We start from the raw sequence: 19524 nt of genomic DNA on the forward strand, positions 1-19524 counted from the left end.
GGGAGACATTTTAACTATTCCATTACATTAGGATCCCAATGTTGAATTAATTTACAAGTAAATGGTAAGTTTATCAAATTCCATAGGACTTAAGATTGCAGTCTCACAGTGTATGAAATGGAAGTATCTAAACAATGTGAAACTTAATACTTTGTGACAATAAGGACTTGAAAGTTTTAGTAAATATTGCTCAGAATAAACTTATTCTAAATGTTTATAGTAAAATGTAATCATTTATTTTTAATAACTGCCTAGAATTCTTTTTCCTGGGCCTCTATATTATTTGTTTTCTTTATAAAATAGGCACTTGATTATATACAATTTAAACATATTTAAATTGATGGCCATTTACTGACATAAAATCATTTTCTAATAGTGAGACCCTCATATTTTGAAGAAAACAGTTTTAAATAAAGTTTTTAAAATAATCATTTTTTTTCACACACAAACTGAAGTGACTTTTTTACAGGTAGACCAGCCTTAGGCAAACCTATGATTTAGTAAGAATTTGTCATGGCTTGTTCCAGGTAACCCACATCCAGCCTGTAGAATATCAAGTTATTCAATGACAGTAAGTACAGCATCCAACTTTTACTGGGCTCCAACAGTAACTAATCACCACAGTAAGTCCTTCACATATGTTATATATTTAACCTCACAATCAGTGATACAAGAATTATAACAGTCCCATTTTACAGAAGAAAATTGACACTCAGATTAAGTAATTTACCTTATGGCATCTGTCTAAAAGTGAGAGAGCCAGTAACCTAACCAAGACTATATAAATGCAAATCCTGTCCTATAGTTTGGTGGTTCTATACTTTATTTCTGCAAATCCTATCTAAATTTCTAATTGCAAACTAACACACTAGGGGAGAAGGTTTAATTATATTGTAGTAAAAATGCTTCAAGACAAACATTCTACCAAGATGAATTGTTTAAAGACATATTTTTTCTGGACTTGTTCTGCCCATTTCATTTCTTCTGATTACAATACTTTTTACCCCTTTACTTCTAAGTGAAGGTCTACCCAGTTTGAATTTTTGGTAAAGCCAATTTTTAAATGAAAAATAAATCTTCTTTCACTGGGCTCCTTGCCTGTAATTTAATATAGTGTCATGACACTGTGTCAATAATTATGCATTTATAAGTATGTTTTCCTAGGGTCCTGAAAAGTAGGGACTCTACTTTGTTTGTCATTGTGTCCTTAACATGAAGTATGTACCAGATAGATGGATGAGTGAAAGAACTGGATGAACCCCATAACCAATGAGCGAAGCTATGGGAACTGTAAAGAGCAAATGGTGGTTTTGTACTTGGATAAAGAGGTTCTTTCATAGTGTCTATGATTAAAGGTTTAGGATGCAAAACCTTCATCTCTGGGATATCCTACTAACAACTGCTATGAAGTGAAACCAAAACTTGCAGAATCATCCAATGCAATGCTAGGAAAATATGTGCAAGAAATAATATCTGTCTTTGGAATCTCATAGCCTCCACTCTCCATCCCAGTGTGCTCTGTCTTGCGTAAGTGATAAACTTCATTCTGTCCACATATTTACCATGTCAAATCCTCTTCTCAAGAAATGATCTAATCAGTTCACTTAATGGTGGAAATAAATGACTGATAGGACCTGATATTGCTATTTCCCTGAAGGGGTATTTGTATTTCACTAGGAAGGAAAAAAAAAAAACAGAAAAAAAAAAAATACTTTGTGGAATTTCAGGCCTCAGAAAATTGAGTAAGAAGATGTTAGATGGTGTCAAAGCAACATTTCCAGTTCCCATGGAGTTACTCCATAATTAAGAAAGAGTCAATTTTACTTTTTGTTTAACTAGTTTTCCTTTTTTCTAATGTTCCTGCCCTCATCTCAGGCTATTCATCATTCATGTCCACAGAAGAATCTAACTCTATTTTCAGAAAACCATTTGATAAAATTGCTTTAGAGCAGTAATCATCAACACTTGGTATGTGTCAGAATCATTTGAGTACTTCTATCTATCTATCTACTTATCTATCTATCTATCATCTATCTATCTATCCATTCTGCCACCAGGCTATCAAAGTTTTGTGAGGACCAAATGACTAAAATACTATTGAAAACTGTCAACTCTAAAGCACTCTAGAAACACAGGTGATGCTGGTGATTGAAAAGATAACTAAATATTTTGATATTTTTGAAAAACATATGCCATATGCTTTAACTGTTGCTCATGTATAAAATAAATCAACAAATAAGTATAAGTGTACTATGTCTTCAATTATGACCCATCAGCAAATTAGTAGAGTTTCTAATAACAGAAGGAAAGACACTGAATGACATTTAATCAATGGAGAATTCTTTATAACAATAAATGTCTTTGAACTTCTGACCAAGTCAGTCATAATCCAGGGGACTAGCTATTAACAACTATTATGAAATTAATGTTGAAAATTTCAGTTAAAAATTCATTAAAATTGATCCTGTGATGTATGTGTCCCTGTACAACAAAACATTATAATGTAACACTGCAAAAACAATGAAGCTGGTCAATATGAATGAGTCACTGTCAATGGTTTGGCAGACAAACAGAACAAAGTTAGAACATTGCTGTTTGTTACATAGTCAAGAACCATGCTAACAGATTTGTTTCTGCCATTATGACAAATTAACAGCAATCATTACAAACATAAGAGGATTACCATTCTGGCATGGAGGTTGAGATGTAATTTGGTACATTGCCAAGCAGATTAATGTATTGTTTGCCAAGTTTTGTACATTATTATGCCAACTGTGACACTTCTAATGTAAAGAAGTTCTTGACACAGGAAAGAAAAATAAACTCAATTCAGGAAAATCTTCAAGAAAATATAAATGTTCATTGAGTCTTGTGAATATCACTTAAAATTTGTTTCTTGCTGTCTTCAATAATTTTAAAAATATATATTAAATAGTAAAAGGTATGCATTAAAAACAAATTCGAGGGAATTCCCTGGCAGTCCAGCAGTTAGGACTCCATGCTCCCAATGCAGGGGGAATAGGTTTGATCCCTGGTCGTGGAACTAAGATCCCGCATGCCGCATGACATGGCCAAAAAAAAAAAAAAGAAGAAGAAAAAGAAAAAAAAAAGATTTGTATATTTCACTGCGTGTGAATTACATCTAAATTTTAAAAAAATAAAAAAAAACAAATTCTAAGCTCTAGATGATGTGAACCTTATTAAAAGTTGTTGTTAACTGCAAAAGCTTTTAGGGATAACATTTCTTGAATTTATTTATATTTATTAAGATTAATTATTCCTATTTAAAGCCAAACTTTTTAAAAGATATCATGGAATGGAAGCCTTATTAAAGTGTCATCTCTGTAGTAGTAAAATGATGATGCTGAGGAGGATAAATTATTAAAGAAATATGGCACTAGGAGGTTAAAAAATTTCTTTGTTTTTAGGCCAAATGCAAAGATGTTGTTTGGCATATAAGCTAAAGACACAAGCTAGCTGGCTTTGAGTCTGATTCAATATCATCTTGTCAGCATTCCCCTCTCTAAGGAAGGAATAAATACGAACAAGTTATTTCCTTGTTCAAATGTTGTGTTGTCGTCAGATCTCCAAGGTCAAAGTAAAACAGACCGTTCATACAAAATTCTGAAGGACAAAAAAAAAATTTTGTAGTAGCTCATGGTGTGACATGAATGACAGGGAGTTCAACAGTAAAAGATAGTATTGGACTTTACAAACAAAATAAGGTTTTGCTGCATGCATAGTCTGGGTGATAATCAAGCTCCTCCAAATGAACTACGATAATGTATCTTTCTACTTCAATGAAATAAGATAACTAATGGATCTTTCAAAAATTATTGTGTGAATGAAAATATGGCAGGAGAAGAAATATTACTTGATTTAGAAATATTCAGCATATGAATATCGGTAATGTAAACTAGTGAAGCCACTATGGAAAACAGTATGGAAGTTCCTTAAAAAACTAAAACTAAAGTTACCATATGATCCAGCGATCCCACTCCTCGTCATATATCTAGGGGAAACTCTAATTCAAAAAGATATATGCACCCCAATGTTCATAGCAGAACTATTTACAGTAGCCAAGACATGGAAGAAACCTAAGTGCCCATCGACAGATGAATGGATAAAGATGTAGTATATAGAGGTTTCTTTAGTTTTGCCTAATGTCCTTTTTTGTTGTTTCAGGGTCTCATCTAGAATATTGCATTACATTTAGTCATCTTGTCTTCTAAGCATCCTTTGGAATGTTGCCCTTTCTCAGACTTTCCTTGTTTTTGACAACCATGACTGTTTTTAAGGAATACTGGTCAAATATTTTGTAGATAATTCCTCTCTGTCTTATGTTTCATGCTTAGACTGGGGTTATGAGTTTGGGGGACAATAAGGCCAGAGAAGTAAAGTATCATTCTCATCACATCATATTAAGGATACAGGCTCGTAACATGACTTACTTCAGTTGATGTTGACCTTGATCACCTGGCTGAGGTAGTGTTTGTCAGGTTTCTCCACTGTAAATTTACTCTTCTTCCCTTTTCTCATCTTATGATCTTTGGAAAGATATGCCTACATACAGCCTAAACTTCAGGAATAGAGAGGTATGCTCCACCTCCTTGAGAGCAGAGTAGATACACAACTGTTTTGTAACTCTTCTGCATGAGAGGTTTGTCTCTTCTTCCCTATGTATTTATTCAATTATTTATTTGTATCAGTACAGACTCAAGGATATTTATTTTCTATTTTAGGTTATAACCTAATTCTACTTAATTTGTTTTGTTGCAAGATTGTTCCAGTTTTGGCCATTAGCAGTCCTTTGGTTGGTTTTTGTGACCCTTTGACATATTCCTATTATTGTGGTAACTTTTGTATTTGAGCACTTTCTTGCTTTCTGATCTTACAAGATGCTTAGGATCATTTTATATAGTCCCTGCCCCAGTCCTAGAATCAGTCATTTCAAAAGAGCTCCAGGTTCTTTTACTGGAGAATGGTGTTAGAAACCAAGATGTGGGTGCTTGGTTAAAGCATTATTTTTAATGTTTCTCAAGAGTCAAGAGAGATATGAGATTTTAATATTGAATGTACTGATAATAAGATAAAGAGAGCAGATCATAGCCAGATTATGAAAGATCTTGAATGTTTGGCAAATGATATTGGACAGGATATAATGGTCTATAAAAATTCAGGATCTTGGGCCTCCCTGGTGGCGCAGTGGTTGAGAGTCCGCCTGCCGATGCAGGGGATACGGGTTCGTGCCCCGGTCTGGGAGGATCCCATATGCCGCGGAGCGGCTGGGCCCGTGAGCCATGGCCGCTGGGCCTGCGCATCCGGAGCCTGTGCTCCGCAACGGGAGAGGCCACAACAGTGAGAGGCCCACATAACGCAAAAAGGAAAAAAAAAAAAAAAAAAAAAAATTCAGGATCTTTTTTAATGAAGCAGATAAGTGATATCATAGAAAAGCATAATGACTAGTAGAAAAAATAAATATTATGTATATATGTATAAGTCTAGATGCATAGATGCATATTTATTACACCAGAACATTCAACATGGAAGTTTGTTATTCCTTGGATGAGGCTTATTGCCTGCCAAAGAGAATGACTGCTTGTACAACCCAATTTGTCAGTTTTAACTTATTCATGCACTCACTTTTCATTCATTTATTCATTCATATTTTAAAGATCCATTTGTTTAACATTTATTTATTCATTCAACAGTATTCAAAGAGAACCTAGTTGTTGCTTAGAAATTAGATGTGAATTAAAACAAAACAAAACAAAAAATAAGTCCATACTCTTCAAAGCTTATATTGTAGTGAAAAGAGACAAAAACAAAAATATTTAAATGACACAAAATATGAAGCTGCATGAAATAAAAAGACAAGAAACAGACTGCAGATAGAAAATATGGTGGAAAATCAAATCATATTTTGCACCTTAAATTTTCATGTGTTATATATCAATAAGAACCCAATAAGATGGAAGAAATGCTTGTGGAAGGAACTCTTTTAGAGAAGATTGACAAGCAAGACTTCTCTGATCTCCTCTGCTCATTAGGTCTGAAGCAAAGACCTAATGAACAGAGGAGTCATGGTTCACAGCACAAGGGACAATTACTGCAAAGGCCTTGGCATGGATGTCTGTTGGTCAGTTTGAAGAGTGTGTTGGATTGGGCGGGCAAAAGCAAGAACTATAAGATCCAAACCCAATTAGAAAGCAGATCTTTGAGAGCTCTGTTAACCTTTGGAAGAATGTTTCATTTGTTTTAAGTGTGATGGGAAGACACTGGAGAGATCTGGGTAGAGGAGCAACATGATCATATCTATATTTTTAGAGGACCACTCAGGTTCTTGGAAAAAGTTTCTAGAGATTGGAAGTGAGAGGGAAGCAGATAATCTATTTAGGAGGTTATTGCAGTAACCTAAGCAGTAGACAGTAAAGAGTTGGATTAGCATTTTAGTGGTAAGGGGAGTGAAAAGTACTCAGATGTACAATTTATAGTGAATATTTTAAGGTGTGTGTAGTGGAAGGTAGAGCTTGCAGTAATTGTCAATGGTTTGGATAAGAAGTGAGAAAAAACGGGAGGCACATCATTTGTCCTGATTCTCTTCCCTAAAATGAGGAAGATTAGGCAAGGAGCAGGAGTTAAGGGTGGTATTTTCTAAGTGCCAGCAATTCTGCTAGACCCTGAACACAAAATGATTAACTAAGCACACAATAATATTATCAGGATGGAATTTACAATATAGAGAGGCATACTAGTATTTAACAATAGACAGGTGAATAGGTAAAGACCAATAAAGATAAGAAGGAATAATTGGAGGAAGGGAGTTACATAATTTAAATCAGAAAGTCAGAGGATGTCTCTTTGAAGGAATCATTTTTTATCTCAGCCCTAGCCAGGTAAAGATGGAAGAAAGTTTAGGAGCGAAGGCTGGGAGGCAACAAAGAGCATGACTAGAGAATGACAAGCATGGAGTATGAGGCTGAATTGCACTTTCAGTAGAATAAATCAAAAAAACTCGTTGCATGTGGTTTTGTAAGGGTACATTTAAGATTAAATGTGTGTATGAGCATGTGTGTTGAGTTGTAGATGCAATTGCAGCCTCAACTCTGTATTCTCTAAGCCAATGAATCTTTAATTTTTGAAAAGGAACTTTTAACAGTCCCTTTAAAAATTAACTTATGGGGCTTCCCTGGTGGCACAGTGGATGAGAGTCCGCCTGCCAATGCAGGTGACACAGATTCGGGACACAGATTTGTGCCCCGGTCCGGGAAGATCTCACATGCTGTGGAGCAGCTGGGCCCGTGAGCCATGGCCGCTGAGCCTGCATGTCCAGAGCCTGTGCTCCGCAACGGGAGAGACCACAACAGTGAGAGGCCTGTGTACCGCAAAAAAAAAAAAAAAAAAAATTAATTTATGTACATTCCTTATTTAAAACTTACCATTTTGGGGGCTTCCATGGTGGCGCAGTGGTTGAGAATCTGCCTGCTAATGCAGGGGACACGGGTTCGAGCTCTTGGCTGGAAGGATCCCACATGCTGCAGAGCAACTAGGCCCGTGAGCCACAACTACTGGGCCTGCGAGTCTGGAGCCTGTGCTCCACAACAAGAGAGGCCGCCGTAGTGAGAGACCCACGCACCGCGATGAAGAGTGGCCCCCACTTGCCACAACTAGAGAAAGCCCTTGCACAGAAATGAAGACACAACACAGCAAAAATAAATAAATTAATTAATAAACTCCTACCCCCAACATCTTCTTAAAAAAAAAAAGAAAGAAACTTACCATTTTTTTCTTTCCTTTTTTATCCACTAGCTGGCTAATTGTATACCATAGTGAAATGATAAATTATAATTATGATGATCATTCATGTGTTCTAGATACAAAAACCCAGCATGAAAGACTAAATAAATACTTTCATGTGGACTCCTCTAATCTGTCTTTACACAACCATTATGAACAAAAGTAGGCTTACCTAAAAGACAATAACTAAATGAAGGCTTATATATATTCTTGGTCGTGTGCATGTGCTTCTGAATTAGGTATATTTTACCATGAATAAAAGCTAATCCATTAAGCTGTTTTATGTATGTATTGTTATTACTTGTAATATCTTAAATCTAAAGATTTGGTAACATTTTATGATACGCTTTCTAAACAGTACATCTGCTTCTCCTGATTGCAACAGAATCAAATCTAGGCAGACAAAAGTGACCTGGATCCATTTTTAAAATCCTCTAGCAAATACATCTTTAAAATGGATGTGTAAGAAAAGTCATCCCTTATGTAAAACCTTTCAATTGCTGACATCTTACAGCCATTTTGCTCGTTATACCTTAAGTTAAAGCTCTGCAAGGCAACTCAAAGCATAGAAAAAGTGTCAGGCAAGTTCCTAATCACCCAAAATATTGCATTTGTGAGAGCCTGGACTGGACTATGAAGACACAAGTTTCAAGGTGTTGCTGAGACTGTAGCTGGGATTGTTCAGGAGTGAAGAGATAACCAAAGCCCCTTCCTTTAAAGAAGAAAAAAGAAGAAATCTTTCCTTCTTATTGATTTCTCAAGAATCTTCTTATTTCACTCCACTCTTCGCCTCAGATTATGCAAATTATGCCTTTTGCAGTTCGTATATAAGATCTGTTTTTCAGAAACAGAAAGCAGATTCTTGTTGCTATTCATGTTCCCACATAGGGATGAGATATTGCTACTCTGATGAATCTTGGTAAGCAATAATCGTTCAAATCTCCATGTTCACCAGGGTCTACATAAGGAGATCTATCTGTCTATCTATCTATCTATCTATCTATCTATCTATCATCTATCTACCTATTTATTTATCTACCCAACTATCTATTTATATCTTCAAGCAGAGAGCACTCTCCTAGAATCAAGGATTCTAGGAAGAAATTTCAATAAAATTCTGAGGACCTTGCATTACAGGAATAGCAAACAAATCTAATTTCTAGTAGGTTCTAATAAAAGAGTCTAGTGGAAAATAATAATACCTCCAGATTCTTCGGTGTGCTAGGTGGATTCTTTTTTTTTTTTTTTTTTTTTTTTTGCTGTATGTGGGCCTCTCACTGATGTGACCTCTCCCCTTGCAGAGCACAGGCTCCGGACATGCAGGCTCAGCGGCCATGGCTCACGGGCCCAGCCACTCCATGGCATATGGGATCTTCCCAGACCAGGGCACGAACCCATGCCCCCTGCATTGGCAGGTGGACTCTCAACCACTGAGCCACCAGGGAAGCCCTAGGTGGATTCTGTTGATTCTGAATGCAAAACCTCTCACAGTTCAAGCCATGAGATAAATAACAAAAATAACTAAACGTACTCCTTTTTTAATGACATCTTAATTTAGGGAAATCTCTGGGCATTGATTATGTTAACCTAAACATCGGGCTATTCTGATATTCATGCTTCCTGTGAAGAGAAAGATTTATTTTTTATGTGTCGAATCTGTTAGCCTTTAGTTTACCTTTCCTCAATGCATTGACTAGGAATTCCATGGTGATGTTGAATCTATGCAATGAGGAAGAACATTATTATTTTGTTTCTTATCTTATTGACAAAGCATTCTATCTTTATTGTTATTTTAATAAATGTAGATTCCCTTCTATCCCCAATTTACTTAGGTTTTTATCATGTGTGAATGTTCAGTTTCATCAGATTATTTTTTTTTATATCTTTTGAGATGATCATATTTTTCTTTAGTCTCCTAATGTGATTACAATAATTGATTTTCAAATCTTGAACAACCTTTCTTTCAGTTAAATTTTCAGTTCTTTTTTTCCTAGTTTCTTAAAAGTTCAGATTACTAATTTGAAATCTTTACCTTTTCTGATTTTAGCATTTAGCATTTATGCTATAAATTTATGCCTAAGCACTGATATTGCTGCATCTTATCAATTCTGATGTTGTGTATATTTATTTTCATTTAGCTCAAAATATTTTTTCTTAAGATTTTCCTTGACACTTCCTTTTTGACTCAAAGGATAACTAGAAGTGTGTTGTTAAATTTCCAAATATTTTATGATTTTCACGATTTCTGTTATAGATTCCTAGTTTAATTATATTATTTTCATAAAATATTTTTGTATGATTTTTATTATTTAACATTTTTAAGTACATACATTTTTAGATATGATCTATCTTGGTGTATGTTTTATGTGTCTTTAAAAAGGAGTGTTTACTGTGTTCTTGAAAAAATGTTGATCGAAGTCCTCTATACATATTAATTAGATTAAACTGTTTGATAATGTTTTGTAGGTCTTCTGTGTATATATTAATTTTCTGTCTTCTTGTTCAATCGACTATTGTAAGAAGAGTGTTGTTGTCTCTAGCTAAAACTGTGCATTTGGCTATTTTACCTTCCAGTTCTAACAGTTTTTGTTTCATTATTTCTATTGTTAGGCAAATGCCTGATTAGGATTGCTGTGTCTTCTTAGAGACTTGATGCCTATGTTGTTATTTAATCCTTCTTTTCATCCTTCATAATGTTCATGGTTCTGAAGTCTGTTTTTCCTGATATTAATGTAGATACTCCAGCTTTCTTTTGGTTAATATTGGTATGGTATATGTTTCTCCATTCTTTTTTTCTTTTTCAATTTTTTAACTGTGTTAAATGTATATAACATAAAATTTACCATCTTCACCATTTTTAAGTGAAAAGCTCAGTGATATTAAGTACATTCATAATGTTACATAACTATCACCATCATCCATCTCCATAATTCTTTTTATCTTATAAAGCTGAAACTCTGTATCCATTATATAATGACTTCACATTCTCCCCTCTCCCAGGACCTGGCAACCAGCATTCTCCTTTCTACCTCTATGATCTTAACTACTGGAAATACTTCAGACCATCCTTTTAGTTTGACTTATCTTTATATTTAAGTGAGATTTCTTTTAAACAGCATTTTTTAATCAAATCTGAAAATCCTTGTCTTTTAATTGGTGTGTTTATACTACCCTAACAATATGCATCTAGATATGATTACTGAAATCTACCACCTTACTAGCTGTTTTTTTATTTGGTCCACCTGTCTTTATACTTTTTTAATGCCTTTTAGTAGTTTGAACAATTTTTATGATTCAGTTTTATCTCCACTATAGACTTACTATATATACTCTTTGAAAACATGTTTTTAATCATTGCCCTAGAGTTTAGAATATATTTTTATTTAATCAGTATCTATATTAAAATAATATTATACCCCTTGATACATAGTATAAACACCTTACAACACTGTATTCTCAATTCCTACCTCCTGTGTGTTGTGCTAGTTTTGTCCTATATTTTTACTTTCATGAATGCTATGAACTTTCAATAGATTGCTAATGATTTTGCTTTAGACAGACATTTACCTTTAAGAGTGATTTAAATTAAACATTTGCATCTCATTTATTTCATTTACAGTGCTCTTTATTTCTTCATGTTTATCCAAGATTCTGCCTTGGTTTTATAATTCCTTTCATGAAAAATTTTCCATAAACATTCTTGTAGTAGACACTTGCTAGCACTTAATTTTCTCAGATTTTACTGGTCCAGGAGAGTCTTAATTTCTCCTTCATTTTTGAAAGATTTTTTTTTCTGGATATTCTGAATTGACAGTGTTTTTTTTTTTTTTTTGCTTGTTTGTTTTTGTATTTCCTTTCATCAGTTTAAAGACATCATGCCATGGTTTCATGGCTTCCATGCTTTTTGAAAAGAAGTCTATTTGTCATTATTTTCTTTGTTTGCCTACTTGTAATGTGTATTTTTTTCACATGTGTGCTTTTAAGATTTTCTGTTACTCTTTTGTTAAAGACAAATTGAATATTATATACCTTCGTGTGTTTTGTTGTTGATGATGATAATCCTTTTAAGTATTCTTGAGCTTATCTGATTTGTGAGAATTCTTTGTCCTTTTTAAAAATTCTGAACTATTATATTTCAAATATTTCTGTCTCATTCTCTCTCTGTCATCCTTCTGGGATTTCAATTATATGGATTTAGGCTGTTTGATATTGTTACACAGTGATTAGGTTGTTATTCTTCTGTTTTTTTTAATTTATATTATTTTTTCCTCATTCTGTTTCAATTTGATATATATCTACTGACTTTTTAAAACTTGACTGATTCTTTCTTAGGTTGTGACAAGTCAACTAAGGAGCCATTGAAGGCATTCTTCATCTCTGTTATTATGGTTTGGGTTTTTGCATTTCTGCTAGGTTCATTCTTATGGTTTTCATATCTCTGCCAATTTATCCATCTGATCTTTCATGATGCTCATTTTTTCTATTTGTCTTTAACATATTAATAATAGTCATTTACAATTCTCTGTTAGTTCCAAAATATGCTTTGTATATGAGCAGTCGTGCTGATTCCTTCATCTCTTGGAAGTGGATTTCCTTGCCTTTTAATAATATGTTTTGTCATTTATGTTTAAAACTGGACTTCTGGTGTAGGAAAGAGGTGACTAAGGTCAATAAATTTTATGCTTAAAAAGGTGTGCATCATTCTTCCATCAGGGCTTTTAATGTGAGGGTTAGAGTTCATCTAATAAGATATGTGGCTGGGTTTTGTTGCTGCCTTGGTTATCCTCAGCGCAGCATAGGTTTTATTTTCCTCTGTTTACCATGAATTTAGGTTATGGGTACATTTGCCAGAGAGTTTTTCTCAATCATTTCCATTTTCAGCTTTAAGTCTTTGCTTTGTTCTGTGCATCAGGGATGTTTGTCCATGCTCTTTCAACTCTAATGGAAGTATTGTACTCTTACCTGTGCTTTGGTGCCTGTTAGCTTGAAAGGATGAGTGAGTCCCTGATGTTATGATTAAGCCTCAGACTTAGACAACCATTACGATCCTTCTTAGTGGCCTCAAACCTTCCTCAGCTAGACTTCTGGGCCCAGTATATATTCCTGATCATCCCTCAGGGCTAAAAGTTTCTTTCATTTTTTTTTTCTCAGTTGCAATGTGTTTTCAACAGATTCCTAACGGCAACAAAATATGTTTTCTTTACTCTATAGATTAAGGACTTTGCTCCCAGGGATGTGTCAAAACTGAAAAATTTGAAATTGTAACCTACTCAAAGCTAACAAGTTGCATTGCTTCACTCTCCTGGATGCTGGTAGAAAATGTGAGAATCCTGGATCAAAGACAAAAGACTGTTTTGATCACAACAGAGCAAGCAGCAGGAACTTCATATTCACATTAATTTCCTTTGTTCCCCTTCCCCCAAGTTTCCTGGGGTGGCACAGTAAGTGTCACAGGTAAGAAACCCAAAACCTAGGAAGCTATAGTTATTTATGAGGAACAGCAAGCAAACCTTCCTAATCTTTGCCCCAGTAGAAACATTTTCTTGTTACACGAACAGCAAACATATTTGCCTTCTGCTCTTGAGGGAGACACTATCTCTATCTCCCATGGATGTTGATTATACAGTTATTATTGAAAAAATAGTCCAGAACAAAATGCTTTCTGTTCCTCTACTTGCAAGATGTGTGAAAACAGAAAGACCCGTGGAAAATGGCTTCCCAGCAACAGGGAGATGAAGGAGAATGGTTTGGGTGTAATTTGCTTTCTCTTCCCTGGCAGCTGCTGTTTCCTTACCCTAGGGACCATGAAGGGAGCTTCCTAAGAAATTCTGCCAAGGGAATTTGTGTCAAAAAAGCCTGCAGAAAGGTACACACATTCTTTATATTTGAAGTCCCCAGGGTCTCCGCACTCCTTCACTAGCCTACAATAAGTTTCCTTAAACTTGTTAGCTATTTTTGCTGAATTTTCCTTACTGGTCTGTGTCTGATCTTTTCAACCCAAAGTAAGCAAACCTTCACATCCTGTATCTCCTTTCAGCTGGCTGTCTCTTTCTAGATTTCATGCTAGTTGATTGCCCTGCAAGCTTAGTTTTTTGATCAGATCAAGAAAAAAAATAAATAAATAAAAAGAAAATTTGTGAACTTGTGAATTTTATGGCTGTTTTGTCCAAATTATGTTACATCAAGACTTTATCACTTGCATCAAGCAAAATAGATAACTAAAGTCCCATGGGGAAAGAAATCAATTTTATTATCTTTGTCATATGTATCTCATTCCCATATAATGAAATAAATATGAAATCTAATAGTATGTCTCTCATAACTATATACAGCCACTAAGAGAGGCAACATTATAATGTTGGGAAGAATAGTATGGAGGTTCCTCAAAAAAACTAAAAATGTAGCTACCGTATGACCCAGCAATTCCACTCCTGGGTATATATCCCCCAAAAATGAAAACGCTAATCCAAAAAGATACGTGCACCCCTGTGTTCATAGCATCACTATTTACAATTTAAGATATGGAAGCAACCCAGGCATCTATCAACAGATGAATGGATAAATCTTATGTGATATATATATATATACATATATATATATATATATATATACACACATACATACATATATATATACACACACATATATTACCATAAAAAATAATGAAATAAAGCATATGTGATATATATATCACCAAAAAAAGAATGAAAGTCTGCCATTTGCAGCAATATGGAAGGACCTAGAGGATAATAAGCTTAGTGAAGTAAGTCAGACAGAGAAAGACGAATACTGTATGATATCACTTATATGTGGAATTTGAAAGATAATACAAACATATACAGAAAAACAGAAATGGACTCACAGGTATAGAAAACTAACTAGTGGTTACCAGTGGGGAGAGGAAAGGGGAGAGTTAGGGGTATAGGATTAAGAGACGCAAACCACTATGTATAAAATAGATGAACAACAAGCACAGGGAATTATAGCCATTATCTCATAATGACTTTTAATGGAGTATAATCTGTAAAAATACTGCACCAGTATGCTGTGCACCTCAAACTAATATAATACTGTAAATCAACGGTACTTCTATATTAAAAATGGCTGTTTTGTTGTTATTATAAGGGAGGAAACATCCTCTTTCCAGCTGTCTTCATCAATGAGTAGAAACTTCAAATCCACTTAGTTCAGATTGTTTGATAGCATTTGGTTGAATGTACATATTCTTTATCCCACTGACAAAGTGTCTTTAAAGAACACTGAAAATAAAAATCTACCATTAAGGTTTAACTTTTTCAAAAGTTCTACATGTTAACCATGTCCAGTTACTATTATATTTTTAGGAGCTTTTAAAATCTATCATCAAACCTAAGCATTATCTAACTTATAACACTTCACATTTCTTTATTATTTACTAGTAGTCAGTAACAGTTGCTTAGAATCCAGGCTACATTTTCTCATATGAACAATACGATACTATGAAATTGAATCAAAAAAATCATATTAATTTAGAGTTATTTTCCTATCTAGTTAGTTGACTACCTCACATGCTGGAGATTTATCTTTTTCCCTTCTACCTCTTCAACTTCATTGCAGAGTTTTCTTGAAGCCTCATTGTTTTCACAATGAACAAAGGCCATATCTGGGAGTCCAACCAAAGGGATCAGACAGAACACAGGGCAGTGACTTGGTCCTATGCCCACTAGGGACTGCTTGAGAAGTTTTAATTTTGCTTATGACAGTCCTTGCTCAAGGTAACAGGTGAACCTGGAGAAACCTGGATGTAGGTGCTTTAAAATACATGGCAAATGTACAATGTTTTTTTTTTGCATGACCATGGATAAATAATTTAATGATTCACTGTATAAGAAAATGATATGGAAATGTATAGAGCAGAAAAAGAACCCACATTAATTTGTAACAGGTGCACAGTGATTTTAAATATGGAAAAGTAAGCTGGCATATAAATATAATTTAAAAAGAAATCCATAGCAAAAGACTTAGTTTCAGGCCTATTGTTTTCTTTATGTTTCTTTTTTACTTTAGAAATGATTTTTTTTTTTTTCATTTGCAGTAACGTATGCCCTATGACTTTTGTAAGGAAAGTACTTTACAGTTCTTTGAATTGTCAAATTTTTAAGAATGTGTCCAGTTGAAGTAGCAATTTAAAAGAATCTATTTTACATTTCCTAAACTTTGATGGTAGCTGTTTTCTTTCTTAGGAATACACTCTTTAAATGCTCTATTTATTTTCTTTGTGAGTAGTTTGTTTTTTCTACTATAAGGAACAAAGGAAAGGAAACTTGTGATTTTCTGGGGTGATAAGACAGTCACCACCAAGGAGGGCTTTGAGAAGAGAGAACCAGATTAAGATCTGCTAGACTTTTATCTCAGACTTAGAAGTTCTGCAGGGACAAAGGTTATTCAGGGCATCAGCACTCTGTCACAGCCAATGTTCGTTGATCTGGAACATTTGACAGCAGAAATTTAAAAATCAAATATTGTTCTTCCCAAGATTGTCATGCTGCCTCTCTTCATGACTATAAATAACTATGATAGATGTACTATTGGATTTCATATTCATTTCTTTAGAGGGGTACGAGATACATATGACAAAGGAAATCAATGTTGATTTTTTTCTTCGTGGGACTTTAGTTATCTCTTTTGCTTGATGCAAGTGATAAAATCTTGACAGCATATTTTGGACCACAATATTAACAAATTAATGTTCTATACTATCAATAACACTATTAGCATTGTTTTAAACAAGATAGATTTATTTGAAAATTATTAATTGAATAGCTAACCAGATCCTGCTGTACAGAACTGCACATTCAAAGGCCAATCTGCATATAAGGTGCTCTTGGAGAGCATATAAAACAATTGTAAAAGTAAATATTTTCCTGGTGCAAAGTAGACACTTAATGATTATTTGTTTAATTCAGGTATGTTTTGATAAAATAGAAAATGCTACAGAATTTAATAGTTGAAATTCAACAACTTTTTGAGGAATAGGAGTATCTGAGGTAAAATTTGGATAATTAGGCAAAAGATGAGATTCTAAACCAGGATGTGGATAAAGGACATGAAAAAAAAAGTGGAATAAAGTGGCAAGAGAAGTGATTAGGTTTGAAGTGTCAGGGAAGCTGGAAACCATGGTTGTAGAAGCGCCTTTAGTGTGAATGATGAATCTTCCAAAAATAGTAACAAGGAAAAGGGTGAAGACAAAAATCTTGAAAATAGAAATTGTATCTCATTCAATCCTTGTTATTAGTATCTGGCACTGTGTCTAATACAGTAATAATTCAAAAACTCTGGAAGGACAGATAGAAGGAAGGAAGGAAGGAAGGGAGGGAGGAAGGAAGGAAGGGGACTAGAAAGTTCCTTGTGATGTTAAGTGTTGGTATGTCATGAAAAAACTTCGAAAGAGACTTGTTAGGTGGTCGTAGCAGAACAATTTTTGAGATGGAGAAAAGGGTGGCTTGGAAAACACTAATGTTTCCTCTTGACAAGTATACTTAAAAAGGATGACAGAAATGGCCTACACTGAAGAATGTACAAAGATTTAGACATTAGAATAATAAAGTTTTAGTTATTGAAATGAAGTGAAATAATGTAGAATGATGAAGTTTGAAACGTAGAGCAGTTGGAAACTGTCTCTTTTCTAATTGAGCACTCATTCAGCAAAACTATCAGCTATAATTGTCATAGCCTGGCAGTTTGATTTGAATCCAGGCTCAGAAAATGGTTAGGTCAGTATTAATTTTGATCAGGAAAACAAATATTTAAACATTACAATATGCTAATTGACCTTAAATTGACATTACTGGCTCAAGTAAAAATTCAACTTTTGCAAACAAAATATTGGGGGATGACCCATATAAGTTAGGGTGACAATTTGACTCCTTCATCCTGTTCCTGTGAATTCTTTCCCAAATCCCAGGGTGGCTTTCTTATCAATTCACAGGCACTACAACATTTGTTATAAGAAGAGTATTTGTAAGGTAAAGTAAAGAAAATACTTTGACATTTGGGTACTTTGACATTTACCATTGATATTAATGATGCTATGAAACTGTCATGCAGAATGCCATTTACCCATGGAGTGATGCTTATTAATTACAAATATTATATAATCTGTTTTAGATGTAAAATGTTATGTGGTCTTTTTATTTCACATTCTGATTAAATCTAAATCTGCACAGAAGCAGAACCATTATAAACTCAAATGTGAACTTTAAAGAGGATTTTAACCTCAGGGATTTGCATGTCAGAAAGAATTTAAAGCCAGTGAGAGAATCAAGAATGAGATATATTTTCTGTAAGCAACAGCATTGCTTTTGTAAATCTTATATCTCCTCATATATATTATAGAAAAAATAAAGGTGAAAATATTAAGATTATGGGCATAGGGAGTTTTACTTGGATATGTGATTTAATTAAATGCAAACAGAAAAACAAAACCTTCCTGTGGTGCAAGAATATGAATATTTAATGAGCCCCTTTTAAAGGAAAATAATTTGACATGATGTATTTCAGTAGAGACTGACAAAAGGGTTTCAGTTGCAAAAATGATTCTAGCCAGAAGTGGACAAACTTGGAATACTTAGAAAATACTGCTCTTTAGCACTTTACAATTAACACAAATTTATATATATATATATATATATATATATATATATTCTTATGTTCATATTTTCTTTAATGTTCTATTTTTCTGCTATGCATTATCATCCAAGATATATTTACATTCAAAGGTTTCCTCACCTACAATAACATCAGTATTTATTTTTGTTTAGCCCTCACTATGTTTGACATGATAAGTTTCATCCATAACACAGAAAAACACAGTAGCTTTCCACATATATGCTAAACTTGGGGTTTGTTTTTTGGAAGCACATTGTGATTATATTTAAAAGTTTATATTTATTTTCATATGTAGGAGTCTTTTTTTTAAATCGCCCTCTTTGTTTTCTGTAAAATGAAGAATAAAATGTAATTTGAAAATTATTTTTTATTCTTTCTTTCTGCTTCTGGTATTACTAAAAACATAAAATTACTTTATTTTTATTTCTAGTAAATATAAGACTTAATCTGAAATATTCCACATACATAGAGTTGTAGAACAGTGGCCTATAAAAGAAATTTAGAAATAATCCAGAAATTATCATGTCATAAGTAAAAGGAAAATGAAGCCCAGTAATAGTCATTGAAATTTAAAAGATATAACTTTAATATTCACAATAAGAAGAATGACATGATATGACCTATATTTGGTATTTTTTAATGATGATGAATTAAGTAAATACTATAGAGTTAATTAATACTTTTATTTACTTCTTTATTAACTCCCATCAATATTGTTGGATTTTCTTTTTTTTCTGGTTTTATTAAAAGCAAAACAAAAAATCTATAACTGTATAAATTACCTTATTTCACCAATCAGAGGGAGAACTTGAATCAAAAGAATTTATCGAAAAGTTGGAGCTGGGACTTCCCTGGTTGTGCAGTGGTTAAGAATCTGCCTGCCAGTGCAGGGGACAGGGGTTCAATCCCTGGTCCAGGAGGATCCCACATGTCACAGAGCAACTGAGCCCCTGTGCCACAGCTACTGAGCCTGCACTCTAGAGCCCGCAAGCCACAACTGTTGAGCCTGCGTGCTGCCAACTGCTGAAACCTGTGCTCCTAGAGCCTGTGCTCTGCAACAAGGGGAGCCACCATAATGAG

Source organism: Mesoplodon densirostris, chromosome 17 (genome assembly GCF_025265405.1).
Source record: "Mesoplodon densirostris isolate mMesDen1 chromosome 17, mMesDen1 primary haplotype, whole genome shotgun sequence".
Taxonomy (NCBI): Eukaryota; Metazoa; Chordata; class Mammalia; order Artiodactyla; family Ziphiidae; genus Mesoplodon; species Mesoplodon densirostris.